Source organism: Bombina bombina, chromosome 10 (genome assembly GCF_027579735.1).
Source record: "Bombina bombina isolate aBomBom1 chromosome 10, aBomBom1.pri, whole genome shotgun sequence".
NCBI lineage: Eukaryota > Metazoa > Chordata > Amphibia > Anura > Bombinatoridae > Bombina > Bombina bombina.
Window position 1 is genome coordinate 163,987,203 of NC_069508.1, and position 19,731 is coordinate 164,006,933.

Here is a 19,731-nt window from a genome sequence, read left to right on the forward strand (position 1 = left end):
GTACAATATACATTGCACAAAAATACCATCAGATATATGTATTTATGAAAAAATAGAACATATTCTGTTATGTGAAGAACATTGGAATGGGAAATATTCATATTTTCATGACGGGTTAGCACACATAAGAATATACGATTGGGTTTAGGTGAGAGTAGGGTGTTAGGTGTTTTTTTCTCTCCATTGTCTTCTATGGGTGACTACATGAACGCACACACGATATTCTAACTTCAGCTTTTTGCGCTTGTCATGTTAGCACTCGAACGGAAAATGTTTACTTTCAACTCATAATACGAGCGCATCCCAATGAGCACAAAAAGTTTACTTCTAGCGCTCCACGTGTAATCTATGTCTTTACCAAAATGTGATAATCACTCTCCTGTCTATTTATTTATCTTTGTAAAAACAAGTTTACTATTTATTTTGTAATGTATTTCTTTTATATCTATAAAAAAAAAACATATTGATGGCCTATTAATGTTCAAATACTTTTACATAGATAATATTGAAAGAGCTTGTGGAGAGATACTTGTTGCTGTTATAGGGTTCTATAAGGTGTTCCATGGATATGCGCGCGTGCCTGGGTATTTGTTACATTATGACCATAACTGGGGCACTATTCTTAAGGAGATATTTAATCATATAAAGGAAAGTAATTGTGCTAACTGGGATTATTATTACTTATTTGTAAAGTGCCATCATATCCATAGATCCGGATGCATGAATGAGGCCATATGTTACACAGTTTTAATCCAGTGATCCTTAGAACTGATAAAACCCACATCTGCCATGTTACTTCAAATACTACACAATATCCTGAAGCTCATTAATATCATAACAATTATTAGCCTTAAAGTGTAATGCAAATAACCAAATTACATGATCTGAGTATTTGTCATTAATGGCAATAACTGGGGGGCAGAGGCATAGGAAGGAGTTGAGCTATAATGTATTACAATTATAGGACCTTTTTAACTTTTTATCCTCTGCAAGGCCTCTTTTATATTGCGTAATGATGTCATCTCTTTGTCCCTTTAAGTATTTATAAATGCCATGTAATGAAACACACTTAAGTTATCTTCTTTGTTGCTTTATGACATTGTCCTGTTGTGTGGGATACAGACCTGCAGTCTCTTGACCCCTGGTAGAACATATATATACCTGCTGACTTCTCAAGGCTAACATTGCTACATAAACGTAACTTACTCACTAATTGTATTTATCAAATAATAACTGCAAAATAATGCATTTTATATTAACAATATTAGCCGTGTTGTCTTCAAACTAAAACATAGATTGGCTTCTCCAAATAAAATGACAATTTTATCAAATACATTTTTTTTTTTTTTTACAAATGTTTAGATTTGACTGTTATTCTATAGAAAGACAACAGAAGTAATCTGTAATTATAAGGTGTTTAGTATACCTTTAAGAAATTAAATAACATCTACATCGTCTATAGCTTATTTGCTAGTTTGTATTGGTCACACCTCACTTGTTAGATTCAGCAAGTCTTTAAGATAAACTTCTAGCCAGCACAATCCTAAAGCGAAAACTAAAACATACAAAAGAAGAACAAAGCAACAGAAAATCTGGCCATGTGCAAATCTTCTGTAAATAAAAGATTAACGTTAAAACATTGACACAAGTGGCAAAGCCTCATTAATCCCTTGGTAGTTTATACATTGATAGTAGTATTTCTTCCATGCTATATTCTATGAACTTAGATAATCATTACCTCATGTTTGCAAACTGTTTTTTAATGAAAAATGTTTAACATTTCTGCGGCTTTTATTTTATTTATCACACTCTTATTTATACAGGTCTGTCTACTTGGATTTACTTGCTTTGTTCAGAATACATTTTTATTATTATTATTATACTTTATTTATGAAGCGCCATCATATTCTGCAGCGCTGTCCATGGATACAGTTAATTTAAATAAAACAATAATATAAAACTTGTAAGAGACAGGACAAAATTTACAAACACATACAGGAGGGATTGAGGGCCCTATTCCCGTGGGAACTTACAATCTAGAAGGGTAGGAGGTTGAGAAACAGGAGGTGAAGACTGCAAGATTGAGAAAGATGTTAAAGGGACACTCAGGTTAAATTAAATTTTCATGATTCAGATACAGCATGTCATTTTAAACAACTTTCCAATTTACTTACATTAAAAAAAATGTGCACAGTCTTTTATATTTACAATTTTTGAGTCACCAGATCCTACTAAGCATGTGCAAGAATTCACAGACTATACGTATATGCATTTGTGATTGGCTGATTGCTATCACATGGTACAAGGGGAGTGGAAATATACATAACTTTAAAATGTGTTATAAAAAAAATCTACTACTCATTTGAAGTTCAGACTATGTGCTATTGCATTGTCTTGTTATCTTGCATTTGTTGATTATGCAAATCTAATTTGTTGACTGGTCCTTTAATGCAGAGTTAGATAAGGGAAATGTTGTTAGGTAAGAGCAATATTATTGAGTTGGGTGGTAGGCTTCTCTGTACAGAAAAGTCTTCAGGGAACATTTAAAGGAAGACAGATTAGGGCAAAGCCTGACAGCACGAGGGAGAGTGTACCAGAGGGTAGGTGCTGCACGACAGAAGTCCTGCAGTCTAGCATGAGAGGAGGTGATAGTCGCAGATGCAAGGAGCAGGTCATTGTTGGATCTTAGTGGGCGTGCTGGAGTATACTTGTTGATTAGAGAGGATAGGTAGAGGGGAGCGGTGTTGGTGAGCGCTTTGTATGTAAGGGTGAGAATTTTGAATTTTATTCTGCTGTGTATGGGGAGCTAATGAAGGGACTCGCAGAGAGGTGCAGCAGATACAGAGTGACGGGAAAGGTGGATCAGCCTGGCAGAGGCATTTAGGATGGACTGAATATAATAATTGTTTATATTTGATTGTACTCTCCTGCTGGATACAGCACCACTTTACAAATAAAAGATAAGAAAGAGTTGAATATTTTCCACAGTATCATCCAAAGAACTGTCCATGGTGCTGCATAAATCAGAATTCTGCCCCTTGCAACAAGTATGGACATGGTTCTAGTTAAATGGACATAAAATCCACCCCACCCCACCCTCACCACCACCATGATTCAGATATATTTTACAATTTACTTCTATTCTAAAATTTGCTTCATTCTCTTAGTATCCTTTTGTTAAAAAGAGCAGCAATGCACTACTGGGAACTAGCTGAGGACATAAGGTGATCCAATTACAAGAGGCATATATGTACAGCTACCAATCACCAGCTGCTTCCCAGTAGTGCACTGCTGTTCCTGAGCCCACCAAAGTATTTCAAGGATTCAAAGAGAACAATGCAATTTAGACAACAGAAGTAAATTAGAAAACTGTATAAAACTGACATGCTCTGTCTGAATCACAAAAGCTTAAAGAGACAGTGAACTCCAAAATTGTTATTGTTTAAAAAAGATAGAGAATCCCTTTATTACCCATTCCCCAGTTTTGCACAACCAACACTGTTATAGAAATATACTTTTTACCTCTGTGATTACCTTGTATCTAAGCCTCTGCAGACTGCCCCCTGATGACCTGGCTATTTATTTATTATCTATTGTCTTGCATTTTAGCAAATTAGCACAATGTTATCTATATAGCCCACATGAACTAGCAGTCTCCTGTTGTGAAAATAAAATAAAAAAGCATGTGATAAGAGGCTGTCTGTAGTGGCTTACAAACAGGCAGACATTTAGAGGTTTAAATGTTATAAAGTATATTAATATAACAATATTGTTTGTGCAAAGCTGGGGAATGGGTAGTAATGGCATTGCCTATCTTTTTAATACCTGCTGAGGTACTGGGTCCATTGTATTATTCCCTGAGTCTTATGCAATCTGCACCCTGCATGAATACTGTCTATGGTACTGATTTTAGGAAGATTCTGTTGTGTTTCTGGGTACTGCATATGGTACTAATACATTTCAGCATTTTCACAAAAACAGTGATTGGAGGTCAGAGTTTTAGCAATTCAAACACAATGACACAGGTATAATCATAAATAGAATAATTACCTTATTAACACAAGTACATACTTGTGGGGAGTGCTCTATGCCATCCACAAATAGCTACGAACCAAAGACAGTTTAGTATAAAATTTAGTATTATGTATTGAGTACGGTGCATGGTGATAAACATTCTGGGCCAGATTACAAGTGGAGCCAAAGAGGCCTATTTAACAAATGTCTGTTGGACCTGATCCAACAGTGCGGATCAGGTCCGACAGACCTCGCTGAATGCAGAGAGCACTACGCTCTCCGTATTCAGCAGCTCACAAGAGCTGCTGGTGCAACGCCGCACCCTGCAGACTCGCGGCCAATTGGCTGCCAGCAGGGGGTGTCAATCAACCAGATCGTACTCGATCCGGTTGAATTGCGGCAATTCCTGTCCGCCTCATCAGAGCAAGCGGAAAGGGTTATGGAGCAGCGGTCTTTAGACCGCTGCTTCATAACTGGTGTTTCTGGCGAGCCTGGAGGCTCGCCAGAAACACGGGCCCTCAAGCTCCGTACGGAGCTTCATAGATAGCCCCATAGTTTGCGCTCACGTTCAAGCGTTGGAACCAATTGAAGCTCTGAGATTTGCACTCATGTTACAAGCTGAAAGTAAAAAGTATGTGCTCTTGTACTTTTAAATGTATTTTTGATGTTTTTGTGACTTTTTATTCGAGCGAAATAATTAACCGGAGCTCGGAGGTTGCGGTAATCATTCTAAAATAAATTACAAATTGCAAATCACGTGTTCAAATTAACTTTCAACTTGTAATACAAGTGGAATTTAACTTGCACGCAAACGACTGCGAAAACCTGATATCACTCGCTCACAAACTATAGTGTGGCATTCGTAATCTAGCCCTTTGGCCTCTGTGCTTTTCTGCATATTGCAAATGGTGCTAAGCAATTTAGCCTTTATTTTGGATATTGTACATGGTGCTGATTCCTCAGACTTTCTGCCTTCTGTACCTTGTTTGAGTGCTATTAAAGGGACACTAAACCCAATTTTTTTCTTTCATGATTCAGATAGAGCATACAATTTTAAGCAACTTTCTAATTTACTCATATTATCAATTTTTCTTCGTTCTCTTGCTATCTTTATTTAAAAAGCAGGAATGTAAAGCTTAAGAGCCGGCCCATTTTTGGTTGAGATCCTGGGTTACACCTACTTATTGGTGGCTAAATGTAGCCACCAATAAGCAAGCACTATCCAGGGTGCTGTACCTATAAATGGACCGGTGTTCTGTCGATAACTCCAATTCATCGAGAACTCCAATATGACGTCACTTCCGGCTGCAGATTACACTAATTGCCTCCATTGCGCATGCGAGCACGCACCCAAGATTATTCATCTGAAAAGAGGCGTACCCTTGGGGAGAACTCATCGAATTCTCTAATAAAAGCCATTGCGCATGCATATTTTTTTATGACGCTAAAAAACCAGACCCTTGAGAAGAACTTATCGATTGCTACAAGAACTGCTGTTGCGCATGCGCGCATTACGTGTAAACACTGGGCCCGTCTGTTGCTTAATAGCTTTACCCTCAGGCCAAGATAAGTTTTCGCTTGTCACAATATTCAGCTTTGAAACCGCTGAGCACACATAATATTTATTATCATTTATTGTTTATTTCTTTAAGCTATTTCGTTTTTGCAAACGTCTTTGTTTCAAGCTCATTTTACTCAAATTACAATAAGGAAATCAAATACGCTGGATACTTGCTGTGTTTTTACTGGTTTAAATATGTTTTATTAATATTGTATTGTTCTGCATAGCAAAGGAAGAAACTGTTGATAATAGAACAATGTTTTTTCTAATCACAAGCAGCTAAATTAAAAAATCTCAGGGTACAACTTGTAACAAATGCAATTCTAAACCTGAAAAGTAGCAATGGAAAAGTGCAAAGGTTCCGCTTGAGAAAAAAACAATAAATGATAATAAATATTATCGGCTAGATTTAGAGTTTTGTCGGTAACGACCCGCGTAGCTAACGCTGGCTTTTTTCTGGCCGCACCTTTTAAATAACTCTGGTATTGAGAGTCCACAGAATGGCTGCGTTAGGCTCCAAAAAAGGAGCGTAGAGCATATTTAACGCAACTTCAACTCTCGATACCAGAGTTGCTTACGGACGCGGCCAGCCTCAAAACGTGCTCGTGCGATTCCCCCATAGGAAACAATGGGGCTGTTTAAGCTGAAAAAAAAACCTAACACCTGCAAAAAAGCCGCGTTCAGCTCCTAACGCAGCCCCATTGTTTGCTATGGGGAAACACTTCCTACGTCTGCACCTAACACTCTAACATGTACCCCGAGTCTAAAGACCCCTAACCCTACACTTATTAACCCCTATTCTGCCACCCCCGCTATCGCTGACCCCTGCATATTATTATTAACCCCTAATCTGCCGCTCCGTAAACCGCCACTACTTACATTATCCCTATGTACCCCTAATCTGCTGTCCCTAACACCGCCGACCCCTATATTATATTTATTAACCCCTAATCTGCCCCCCACAACGTCGCCTCCACCTGCCTACACTTATAAACCCCTAATCTGCCGAGTGGACCGCACCGCTATTGTAATAAAGTTATTAACCCCTAATCCGCCTCACTAACCCTATAATAAATAGTATTAACCCCTAATCTGCCCTCCCCTAACTTCAAACATTAACCCCTAATCTGCCGACTGGAGCTCACCGCTATTCTAATAAATGTATTAACCCCTAAAGTTAAGTCTAACCCTAACACTAACACCCCCTTAACTTAAATATTATTTAAATCTAACGAAATAAATTAACTCTTATTAAATAAATTAATCCTATTTAAAACTAAATACTTACCTGTAAAATAAATCCTAATATAGCTACAATATAAATTATAATTATATTATAGCTATTTTAGGATTTATATTTATTTTACAGGTAACTTTGTATTTATTTTAACCAGGTACAATAGCTATTAAATAGTTAAGAACTATTTAATAGCTAAAATAGTTAAAATAATTACAAAATTACCTGTAAAATAAATCCTAACCTAAGTTACAATTAAACCTAACACTACACTATCAATAAATTAATTAAATAAAATACCTACATTTACCTACAATTAAACCTAACACTACACTATCAATACATTAATTAAATACAATATCTACAAATAAATACAATGAAATAAACTAACTAAAGTACAAAAAATAAAAAAGAACTAAGTTACAAAAAATAAAAAAATATTTACAAACATCAGAAAAATATTACAACAATTTTAAACTAATTACACCCACTCTAAGCCCCCTAATAAAATAACAAAGACCCCCAAAATAAAAAAAATGCCCTACCCTATTCTAAATTACTAAAGTTCAAAGCTCTTTTACCTTACCAGCCCTGAACAGGAACCTTTGCGGGGCATGCCCCAAAGAATTCAGCTCTTTTGCCTGTAAAAAAAACACATACAATACCCCCCCCCAACATTACAACCCACCACCCACATACCCCTAATCTAACCCAAACCCCCCTTAAATAAACCTAACACTAAGCTCCTGAAGATCTTCCTACCTTGTCTTCACCTCACCGGGTATCACACCGATCCGTACTGGCTCCGATATCTTCATCCAACCCAAGAGGGGGCTAGACATCCATCATCCGACGGCTGAAGAAGTCCAGAAGAGGGTCCAAAGTCTTCATCCTATCCGGGAAGAAGAGTAGATCCAGACCGGCAACCATCTTCTTCCAAGCGGCATCTTCTATCTTCATCCGATGAGGACCGGCTCCATCTTGAAGACCTCCATCGCGGATCCATCCTTCTTCGACGACTTCCCGACGAATGACGGTTCCTTTAAGGGACGTCATCCAAGATGGCGTCCCTCGAATTCCGATTGGCTGATAGGATTCTATCAGCCAATCGGAATTAAGGTAGGAAAATTCTGATTGGCTGATGGAATCAGCCAATCAGAATCAAGTTCAATCCGATTGGCTGATCCGATCAGCCAATCAGATTGAGCTCGCATTCTATTGGCTGATCGGATCAGCCAATAGAATGCGAGCTCAATCTGATTGGCTGATTGAATCTTGGATGACGTCCCTTAAAGGAACCGTCATTCGTCGGGAAGTCATCGGAGAAGAAGGATGGATCCGCGATGGAGGTCTTCAAGATGGAGCCGGTCCTCATCGGATGAAGATAGAAGATGCCGCTTGGAAGAAGATGGTTGCCGGTCCGGATCTACTCTTCTTCCCGGATAGGATGAAGACTTTGGACCCTCTTCTGGACTTCTTCAGCCGTCGGATGATGGATGTCTAGCCCCCTCTTGGGTTGGATGAAGATATCGGAGCCAGGACGGATCGGTGTGATACCCGGTGAGGTGAAGACAAGGTAGGAAGATCTTCAGGGGCTTAGTGTTAGGTTTATTTAAGGGGGGGTTGGGTTAGATTAGGGGTATGTGGGTGGTGGGTTGTAATTTTGGGGGGGTATTGTATGTGTTTTTTTACAGGCAAAAGAGCTGAATTTCTTGGGGCATGCCCCGCAAAGGGCCCTGTTCAGGGCTGGTAAGGTAAAAGCTTTGATCTTTTGTAATTTAGAATAGGGTAGGGCATTTTTTTATTTTGGGGGGCTTTGTTATTTTATTAGGGGGTTTAGAGTAGGTGTAATTAGTTTAAAATTGTTGTAAATTTTTTTCTAATGTTTGTAAATATTTTTTTATTTTTTGTAACAGTTCTTTTTTATTTTTTGTACTTTAGTTAGTTTATTTCATTGTATTTATTTGTAGGAATTGTATTTAATTAATTTATTGATAGTGTAGTGTTAGGTTTAATTGTAGATAATTATAGGTATTTTATTTAATTTATTTATTGATAGTGTAGTGTTAGGTTTAATTGTAACTTAGGTTAGGTTTATTTTACAGGTAATTTTGTAATTATTTTAACTATTTTAGCTATTAAATAGTTAAGAACTATTTAATAGCTATTGTACCTGGTTAAAATAAATACAAAGTTACCTGTAAAATAAATATAAATCCTAAAATAGCTATAATATAATTATAATTTATATTGTAGCTATATTAGGGTTTATTTTACAGGTAAGTATTTAGCTTTAAATAGGAATAATTTATTTAATAAGAGTTAATTTATTTTGTTATATTTAAATTATATTTAACTTAGGGGGGTGTTAGTGTTAGGGTTAGACTTAGCTTTAGGGGTTAATCCATTTATTACAGTAGCAGCGAGATTAGGTCGGCAGATTAGGGGTTAATAATTGAAGTTAGGTGTCGGCGATGTTAGGGAGGGCAGATTAGGGGTTAATACTATTTATTATAGTGTTTTTGAGGCGGGAGTGAGGCGGATTAGGGGTTAATAACTTTATTATAGTAGCGGTGCGGTCCGCTCGGCAGATTAAGGGTTAATAAGTGTAGGCAGGTGGAGGCGACGTTGAGGGGGGCAGATTAGGGGTTAATAAATATAATATAGGGGTCGGCGGTGTTAGGGGCAGCAGATTAGGGGTACATAGCTATAATGTAGGTGGCGGCTCTTTGCGGTCGGCAGATTAGGGGTTAATTATTGTAGGTAGCTGGCGGCGACGTTGTGGGGGGCAGGTTAGGGGTTAATAAATATAATATAGGGGTCGGCGGTGTTAGGGGCGGCAGGTTAGGGGTACATAAGTATAACGTAGGTGGCGGTCGGCAGATTAGGGGTTAAAACAATTTAATCGAGTGGCGACGATGTGGGGGGACCTCGGTTTAGGGGTACATAGGTAGTTTATGGGTGTTAGTGTACTTTAGAGCACAGTAGTTAAGAGCTTTATAAACCGGCGTTAGCCCAGAAAGCTCTTAACTACTGACTTTTTTCTGCGGCTGGAGTTTTGTCGTTAGAATTCTAACGCTCACTTCAGCCACAACTCTAAATACCGGAGTTAGAAAGATCCTATTGAAAAGATAAGATACGCAATTGACGTAAGGGGATCTGCAGTATGGAAAAGTCGCAGCTGAAAAGTGAGCGTTAGACCCTTTCCTGACTGACTCCAAATTCCGGCGGTAGCCTAAAACCAGCGTTAGGAGCCTCTAACGATGGTTTTCACGGCTACCGCCAAACTCCAAATCTAGGCCTATGTGTGCTCAGCGTTTTCAAAGCTGAATATTGTGACAAGCGAAAACTCGGCCTGAGGGTAAAGCTATTGAGCAACAGACGGCCCGTAGTTTACACGTAATGCACGCATGCGCAACAGCAGTTCTTGCAGCACTCGATAAGTTCTTCTCAAGGGTCTGGGTTTTTTTTGCATCATAAAAAAATATGCATGCGCAATGGCTTTTATTAGAGAATTTGATGAGTTCTCCCCAAGGGTACGCCTCTTTTCAGATGACTAATCTTGGGTGCGTGCTCGCATGCGCAATTGAGGCAATTAGTGTAATCTGCAGCTGGAAGTGACGTCATATTGGAGTTCTCGATGAATTGGAGTTATCAACAGAACACCGGCTCCCAAGCTTTAAATTCCTGCTTTTAAAATAAAGATAGTAAGGGAATGAAGAAAAATTGATAGAAAGGAATAAATTAGAAAGTTGCTTAAAAGTACATGCTCTGTCTGAATCATTAAAGATAAAAATTGGGTTTAGTGCCCCTTTAATTTGGAATTTATCCTTTGTGCAGCATCTGATTATTCAGGCTTTCTGTGCCTCACTCTAGATGTGGTCCAGGGTGCTGATTCTGCTACTGCATTACTGACCAATTATTTATTGTAGCATATGTATTAGATTTATTTGTCCCCTCAATTGTATCTGTTATATACATTGTATCTTTAATATCCTGCCTCTTGTATTACCTTTAATTCAATATAATTTCCTTTGGCTTGAGCTTAATTCTCTGTGGTTTGTGGTTTTGTTCTAGCAATTTTTCTCTCTGGTGTTGATTCTATCTCTAGTATCTGACTTAACATGCTAAGGGTTTCCTTGTGCCTGAATGCCTGTATCAGGGTTTTTGCCTTGTGCATTGATGTGCACAGGTGTTGTTTGACTTGGTCTTACACGAGGCTCTGCGCTTGTGTATTGTGTGCTGAAGATTTGATCATATTTTCTCCTGACTTCCGTGTGTATGACCATCTACTGCCTTTTGACTTACCAGAGAATTGTGGCTTGTCGCAGTCTCGCAGAGAAGGGTGAAGTAGCATACTGGCACAGGGGAAGTCGAAGAACGGAACTATATGCACAGAGGACACTGGTTGTCTGTGTTTGTTCCCTCCATCTCACTCACCTGTGTTATAACCCGGAGTGATTTAAAGCCTTGTTACTTTGTTTTAAATTGCTTTTAAATACATTGTATCAGTGTATAATAAATTATTCAAAAAACTGATCCTGCAGTGTCATTGGGTTATTAACAACGCTAACAAATCTCAGAGCTGGATTTAAGCTTTAGAGTATGTGATTACCACATTGCTATTGTTAAAGACACGTATCAGCTGTGCAGTTTTACGCAATGAAATATATTTTCTTTCTTTTTTGAGGATAAACATTAGGAGATTATATCATTTGAACTCTCTTGGATTTCGACATCAATATTAAATTCACTGTTTTAAAGATTACGTCTTTTTGATATAAGTATTTCAATTTGTAAGGTGTTTGTCCCGTTTTTATTTTTATTGCACATCTTTTTAAATCATACATTCACCATTTCACTATTGTGCTTACTATTATTTTTATTTTTAAAGAATATATTCTATGTATTTATAAATATATATTCCTATATATTTATCTGTATGTGTGTGTGCATATATATATTTATTTATTTATATATAGGTATATATAGGTATAGATATATATTGTACCAAAATACCATCATATATAATATAAATATATATTTATAAATAAATAGAACATATTCTGCTATGTGAAGAACAATGGGATGTGAAATATTGCTATTTTCATGTCAGGTTAGCACACATGAGAAGATGTGATCAGGTTTGCACGCAAGTGGGGTGTTAATTTTTTTCCACTTTTTTTTCTCTCCATTGGCTTCTATAGGGGAATAGGTTATCATATTCTAAGTTCGTCTTTTCGCACACGTCGGGTTAGTGCAAGCGCAATAACTTTTTACTTTCAACTCGTAATACCAGCGCAGCCAAACGCCTGCAAAAGGTTTACTTCTAGCACAATTAGCGCTGTAGCAAAAGCTCTAAGTAGCGCTCCACTTGTTATCTAGTCCTAAGTGTCTTATTAGCTATTTGATTCTTTTAAGCAGATGTAGCAGCTGCCTGTAAGATTCCTGCCTGAAACTGTCACAGACTAATGTTGTCTGTGATGTGCTTTACACGTTGTGAGGTGTCCTGTGAGCTCTCAGAGGGATTCATCACTTTAATGTGATGTGTGAGTCATCCTCAGCTTCAGTGTTTGCTCAAAAGCATTTTCGCTATTTGTTTCTAAAAACACCCCAGAGACCAACACCTACACCCCAACTTGCATCAGACTGCTTCATATACAGTACCTTATACATTTATCTATTACTTTTTTTATTAAATAAATATTAATATATTTCATTATGATAACCAAAGATTTACTGCAGTTTTGCAATGTAGGTACAGTCATCAAAGCAGTAACAGTGACATCTAATGAAACACGAGTGTGAAAAACCTACACAAGAGAAGGAGAAAAAGATTTAAATAAATGATGTTGTACTACATAAGAATGTTATATATGTATTTTACCTTGTGGATAAATTCACACAGTCTGACTATTTTGTTTTTGTTCCACTTGCTTGTAAATTTCAAGATATCTATCTTTCTATCTATCATCTATGTATGTATATATCTCTCTATAATCTATCATCTATCTATCTATCTTCCTATCTTTCTTCTATCTATGTATGTACCATCTATCTATGTATATATTATCTATCTACCTATCTTATCTATCTATCTATCTATCTATCTGTCTATCCATCAGCTATTTATGTATGCATAAATCATCTATCTATGTATAAATCATCTATCTATCTATCTGTATATATATATATATATATATATATATATATATATATATATATATATATCCTAAATATATCTTTGTATATATTTTCTATCTATGTATATATACTGTATGTATATATTATCTATGTATATATCATCTATCTATCTATGTCTCATCTATCTATCCGTCTCTCTCTCTCTCTCTCTCTCTCTCTCTCTCTCTCTATCTATCTATCTATCTATCTATATATATATATATATATATATATATATATATATATATATATATAAAATCTATCTATGTATATATCATCAATCTATCTTTGTATATATATATATATATATATATATATATATATATATATATATAAAATCTGTCTATCATCTATCTATCTACAGTATATATCATCTATCAATCTATCTATCTACAGTATATATCATCTATCTATGTATATATCATCTATCTATCTATCTATCTATTTATGTATAAATCAGCTATTTATGTATGTATAAATCATCTATCTATCTATTTATGTATATATAATTTATCTATCTATCTATCTATCTATCTATCTATCTATCTATATGTGTATATCATTTATCTATCTATCAATATATCTATCTATCTATCTATCTGTATATATCATACATCTATCTATGTATATATTGTCTATCTATCTTGGTATATATAATCTATCTATCCATCTATCTATTTATGTCTCATCTATCTATCTATCTATCTATCTATCTATATATCATCTATCTATCTTTGTATATATCATCTATATATCTATGTATATATGATCTATCTATCTATCTATCTATCTATCTATGTATATATTACATATCCTATCAATCTATGCATATATCATCTATTTATCTATCTATCTATGTATTAATCAACTATTGTCAAAACGTGGTTTAGAAAGGAGCGCCAAATAGACACTTTTCTATTAAACACAAAGGAAACATCAAGGATCTAAACTTCTATGGTATCCAGATAGTAAAGCCTAATTGGAGGGGAGGCAACTATGAAAAGAAGCTCCTAATCGCGGAATCCAGATGGATATTTGAGCTGGATTGTCTCTACCCGAAGGGTCTGAACAACAAGGAAGACCTCTCACATCTTTTAAGCTTGAAACACACATACATTTGACTTCTGAATATCTATTCGGAAAACACTGCTGCCCTCATACAGAAGGAAAACAATAAAGAAAACATAACGAGGTCAATATATGACACGACAAGAACAAAATATATCTAATGAAGATGTCCTGCATAGATCCACACAAAGATCTATATTAGGATCTCTAAAGCCAATCTAATCATCTTTATTTTTATTGCTCTACTCAAATAGCCATAAGATGAGTTCCAACAAACCTTATTACACATACAGAGAGACTATATAGATGCCAATAACATTAACAAGATATGATCCCCTAATATGTCAACAGCATATGAGATGCCAATAATATTAACAAGATATGATCCCATAATATGTCAACAGCATAAGAGACACTTGACTTAGCAACCTCTCCATCTGGGAAATATCTAACAGAATAAGTTAGAAAATAACCGAAGCCTGACTCTTCATAAGAATATAAACACAATTTAAAATGTGTATAGAGGTAACATAATCCCAATACCAACAACATGATTACACCTCATAACAAATTTAAATTCACAATTCCCCAAAAGACAACTAATCAATTAAAAGTACCCATTGATCTCACAATCTACATAAATACATTCATATACTTGTATGAGACAAGTTTCCTTCATATCCACATCAGATTTCAAAAAACTCCTATCATAGTGCGCACATGGTTAACTAATTTTTATACCAGGCACATTTAGATAGAAAATAAGACTTCCAATACCCAATATTGCACATGACAAAAAGAGAATACAGGTTGATACAAATGTACTCCTTCTATAGATTTTCTAACCAATCATAGATGCATTGTAAAAAAGTTTTTCTTTATACTACATATCTTTTATATTTTTATCCTAAAAAGTTTTTTAGAAAGTTTCCAAAAGTTCCTTTAAGGTTTTTAGATCTCTATTTATTAGATTATGTATTTTTCGATATATATATATATTTTCCAATATATATAAACTGTGTATTTTACAATATACACTCTCTGTACCGTGATCCCTACATTGATTTTGTTCACTAGACAAATACCAAGGTTAACACTTTTTGTCCCTTTGAATTTGAATAGGCTAGGATACACACCACTTCCGGTTTAACCATGACCGGTAAGGTGCAACATCCGGCTCAATCTTACCGGATGTTAAAGTATCTTACTTTTTCCGGCTACTTCCGGTTCAGAAACGTACCGGTATTTTGTCATATATTTCATGCCAAGTTGTAAAACTGGCTCTACATGTGGGATAACTGCTTTCTGCCCCTCCGGATCTGATTGGTACAGAGTAAATACCACTTCCGCCTCACCCATAACATCCGATATAGCTTAACCGGATGTTTACATCTCAGCGGCCATTTCCGGTTAAAAAAAACACCGGCAAACCATAACATTTGACCCCACAGCTAACTACTAGGGCACATAACACGAATAAACACATTAGGAACAACATAGACAATGTTTAATAAACATAGACATAGACAAATTCTAAATAAAAGCCTTATCTAAATGATACAGAGACAAATGTGAACTTTTTTTTTTTTTTTTTTTTTTATACAGATGAGCACTTCCGGCTCAACACTTCCGGTACCACATTTTTGGCGCGAAATTTTGGCGCAAAAATTTGGCGCAATTTCAATGCAATTTGATTGGTTAGAGAAAGGTATAAAGTCTTCAGCTCACCCACACCATACAATAGTCTTGATAAAGGCCTCTCTTGAGGGCCGAAACGCGTTGACAGAGCTATGGTGAGCTATTTATTCCTTGATTGTTGAATTATAATACAGTATTACACTATTGTTATTATCTTTTATTTTCAGGGTTTGAAGATTCCCTAGGATTATTTTTATTTATATTTTTGCGTTTTTGCTTATTTTTATTTTTTATTTTTTATTTTTATACAGCAAATAATTTTTCTACATGGAAACATAACCCCTCCACATAAGCCCCCTTTTTGGGATCACTCTCACTAGTTTGTGCACATACTAATCATTTATTTTTTGTTTTTTATCTTTTGGATATTTTACATCTTTTTTGGACTTATTTTTATCACTATTTTGGATTGACTTCACGGATTATTCTTTGTCATCATATTTTGATAGACCTTTTTTTCTACCTTCATTTTGATGTTTTTTAAATGTCTCTTTGAAATGTTTTTTGCAAAGCTTTTTTAATAGAACTTTTGAATCTGCTGGATTTGCACTATTCATTTATACCACGTTTTTGGACAACACTTAAATTTGGACAGTTTATTTTTTGGATACACATGTGAAAATCTATTTATATCTCTTAACTTTGAGAAGGGATTTTTGGACACTACTTAACCTTTTTTTATATATCTCTTAACTTTGAGAAGGGATTATTGGACATTATTTACTTTTCATTGTTTTTTATTATTTTTTATTGTTTATTATTTTCAGATTTATGCCAACACACTATATATGAGACGAATTTTATGAGACATTATACATACAGCTAAAAAGCAAAACACGCGTGTTTTTATAGATATTTATGTGTTTATGTGTTTTTACACATTATTTCTTGCCGTTCTGTTAAAATATATTTTAAACGACACCCTTGTTTTATATGTTTAATATGTATTAAATGCTTTTATGTATCAACTGTGCCACTCTTAGATCTTATATCTAGATATCCAAACCTACACATCTATACAGCACAACTACCATAATTGTAGCTGAGCTATAGCGCTATACAATTTCTCAGACAGAATACCATATTTTCACACCTATACCGCACCAGACCTCGCCAAGATTTGGCGCTCCTTTCTAAACCACGTTTTGACACATATTTTCTAAAAGTGGGCACCTGGGGACCCACTATAGACAGGAGCTATAGGTCCACACTTTCAGCGCTGTAAGAAAACATTGAATCTATCATCTAATCTTCCCCACATATCTTTCAGCTGCAGAAAGGGTAACACGAGTGTCATCCCATAACCATAATAATAATGAATTTCACTAAATCATTAAGGAAAGAAATCACCCTAGAGATTAATGACACATCGATGTCTATAAATCAGGAGGGAACAGGGCGAATCGATTACACATCCATATTCAAAAATTTAGAGAGGCTGCTAATTCAAGAAGTGAAATATAAGGCTGAAATTATATTCTTAAGGAAATGTCTAGAATTAAACATCATCCCGAAAGGGCTGCTAATCAAAAAAGAATGTGCATTTCAATCAGATAACCCAGAGTTTATTAACAAATGGGGTAACATACTTATCACAGCATCAAAGTCCCTCATGGAAGCCATCATCGAACATAGAGAATCTATCCTGAAACAGGTAGATATAGAGATAAAAACAAATGAAGATGATCTGATTGGACCAGAAGGCCAATTAATAGAAACCACAGAGATTCTAGAGAAAAAAGAACACCTAGATAAGAAAATATCGAAAATTAGAGAGGACATCACAAACAAAAAAAGTAAGAAATTGAACAGAGAACTAAACCTCATCAGAAACAAGGACACTAATGAAAACAACACCATTGAGGACAACAACATGGAAACCCCTTGCCCCGATAACTCGAACCAAAGACCATCAGCTAACGAAGAAGAATGGACAACAGTTTCCTACAAAAAGAACAGACAAAAACCGAGATTCCACAATAGAGGGGAACATACTTATGAATATGAACCACATACCCCAAAAGATAAAAACAATGAATATGGACAAAGACAATATAACAACTACCAGAGGTGGAACCCGGAAAGACGCAACCAAGCATATGGCAATGAGGGTCAATGGGGATACCACTATCGTCCAAATGGAGTAATGAATCACAGGAATAACCGAAAAGAGGATCCTTTTCTTCACAAGGAATCGGACTACCATCATTCCCAAAGACCACATCAGTTTAAGGAAGGTTTCAACTCTCCAAGGTGGAATTTCAATGAAAAATTCACATATAGAAGAAACCAATATCCAAGATGGAGAAACTATGATAGACCATACTACAGAAGGGACTATGACCAACAACATTACAGGAGACAACACAACTTTGGATATGAGGAGCAAATGCACACACCAAATAGAACTTACGAGAATCAATTTCAGCCCAACCACACCAACTACTCCCACAATTCCTATCACAATAGGATGGAACATAACTTCAGAATGGAACATCAAGGGTATAGAAATACACCCAACACCAACAGGTCGAAGCCAAGTGACAACAAAGAAAACCGGGCAAACAAACAAGTCGACCAAAGACAGTTAAACCCTACATCCACTAACATTATTTCTAACGTCAACCACAATGACGTTCCCACAGCCTCCAATTCCAGTCATTTTTTAGTGAATCACCAATTGACGACCAAAGAACTAGAAAGAACCTCCATAAAGAGGAAGAATTCCAACACAGACAAATTCCAACACCCTATGGAAAAAAGAATAAGCACAGAGGAAAGAGGGGCGGAAGGAGAATAAATGGCAAAATTGAGAAAGAACATACAAACAGTCCAGAGAATGAAGTGAATACCAAGGGAATATACAACCTCAGCTCTATTACTCTAACGGACAAAGAAAAATCTATTTTAAGCTACGGCCTCTCCTTTGCCCCATCCAAAGGCCTCAACAAATTTGACACATTTGTCAACATCAAACAATTCACAAGAAAGCTAACACTGAAACGGCATTTTATGAAGTCACCTCTCGAATATGACAATAGACCCACAGATTCATACCAACACACTGACTTAAAACCCAACTCATCCTTCTACCCTACATCCAGCAAGGGCAACGCCATCGAAATCTTTGAGACGATGGTATGCAACGACTTGAAGAAAATCAGTCAGAATCAACTAATGAAACACAAACAAAATCTATCTAAGAGCCAGATGCTAACCATCAAAGCACTGGAAAAGAACAGAAACTTAGTGATCAAACCCGCCGACAAGGGGGGCGGCATAGTAGTCCTGGATAAAGAAGACTACTACACAGAATGCAGACGAATCTTGTCAGACACCAAGACCTACGAAATTATGAGGAACAACCCCACAGATGGTTTCAAGAAGGAAATGGACAGGATTCTAGGAGAGGCACATAACAACAAAATACTGAACCATAAAGAATTCAGATACATAAGCGTGGAGCATCCCATCACTCCCGTCTTCTACTACCTCCCGAAAATCCATAAGACCCTCCACAACCCTCCGGGAAGACCCATCATATCCGGCATAGGGTCTCTAACCAGTAATCTGTCTGAATATCTAGATAAGAACTTACAGAAATATGTGACACAACTACCATCGTACGTGAGAGATTCCACACAGATTCTGAACAGTCTGGAGAATACAGAATGGAAAGAGAACTACCTACTCGCCACCTGTGACGTCACCTCCCTATATACCTGCATACCACACAAAGGAGGTCGAGAAGCTGTAGAGTACTTTCTCAAGAAGGACCACACAGTGCCGGCACTACAGAAGACATTCATTCTGGAAGGGATTAACTATATTCTAACGCACACTATTTCCACCACGATGGGAAATTTTATAGACAGCTGTGCGGCACCGCCATGGGGACTAGGTTCGCGCCGAGCTATGCGAACCTTTACATGGGCAAATGGGAACACATATTTTGGGAGTCGTGCCCAGC

General features: G+C 36.3%; 1 protein-coding gene across 1 annotated transcript in view; it reads left to right on the forward strand.

Moving 5' to 3' along the window:
- Positions 1-19,731, forward strand: part of RAB3B (RAB3B, member RAS oncogene family) — a 103,105-nt gene that overhangs the window by 18,865 nt on the left and 64,509 nt on the right. The window lies entirely within an intron of this gene.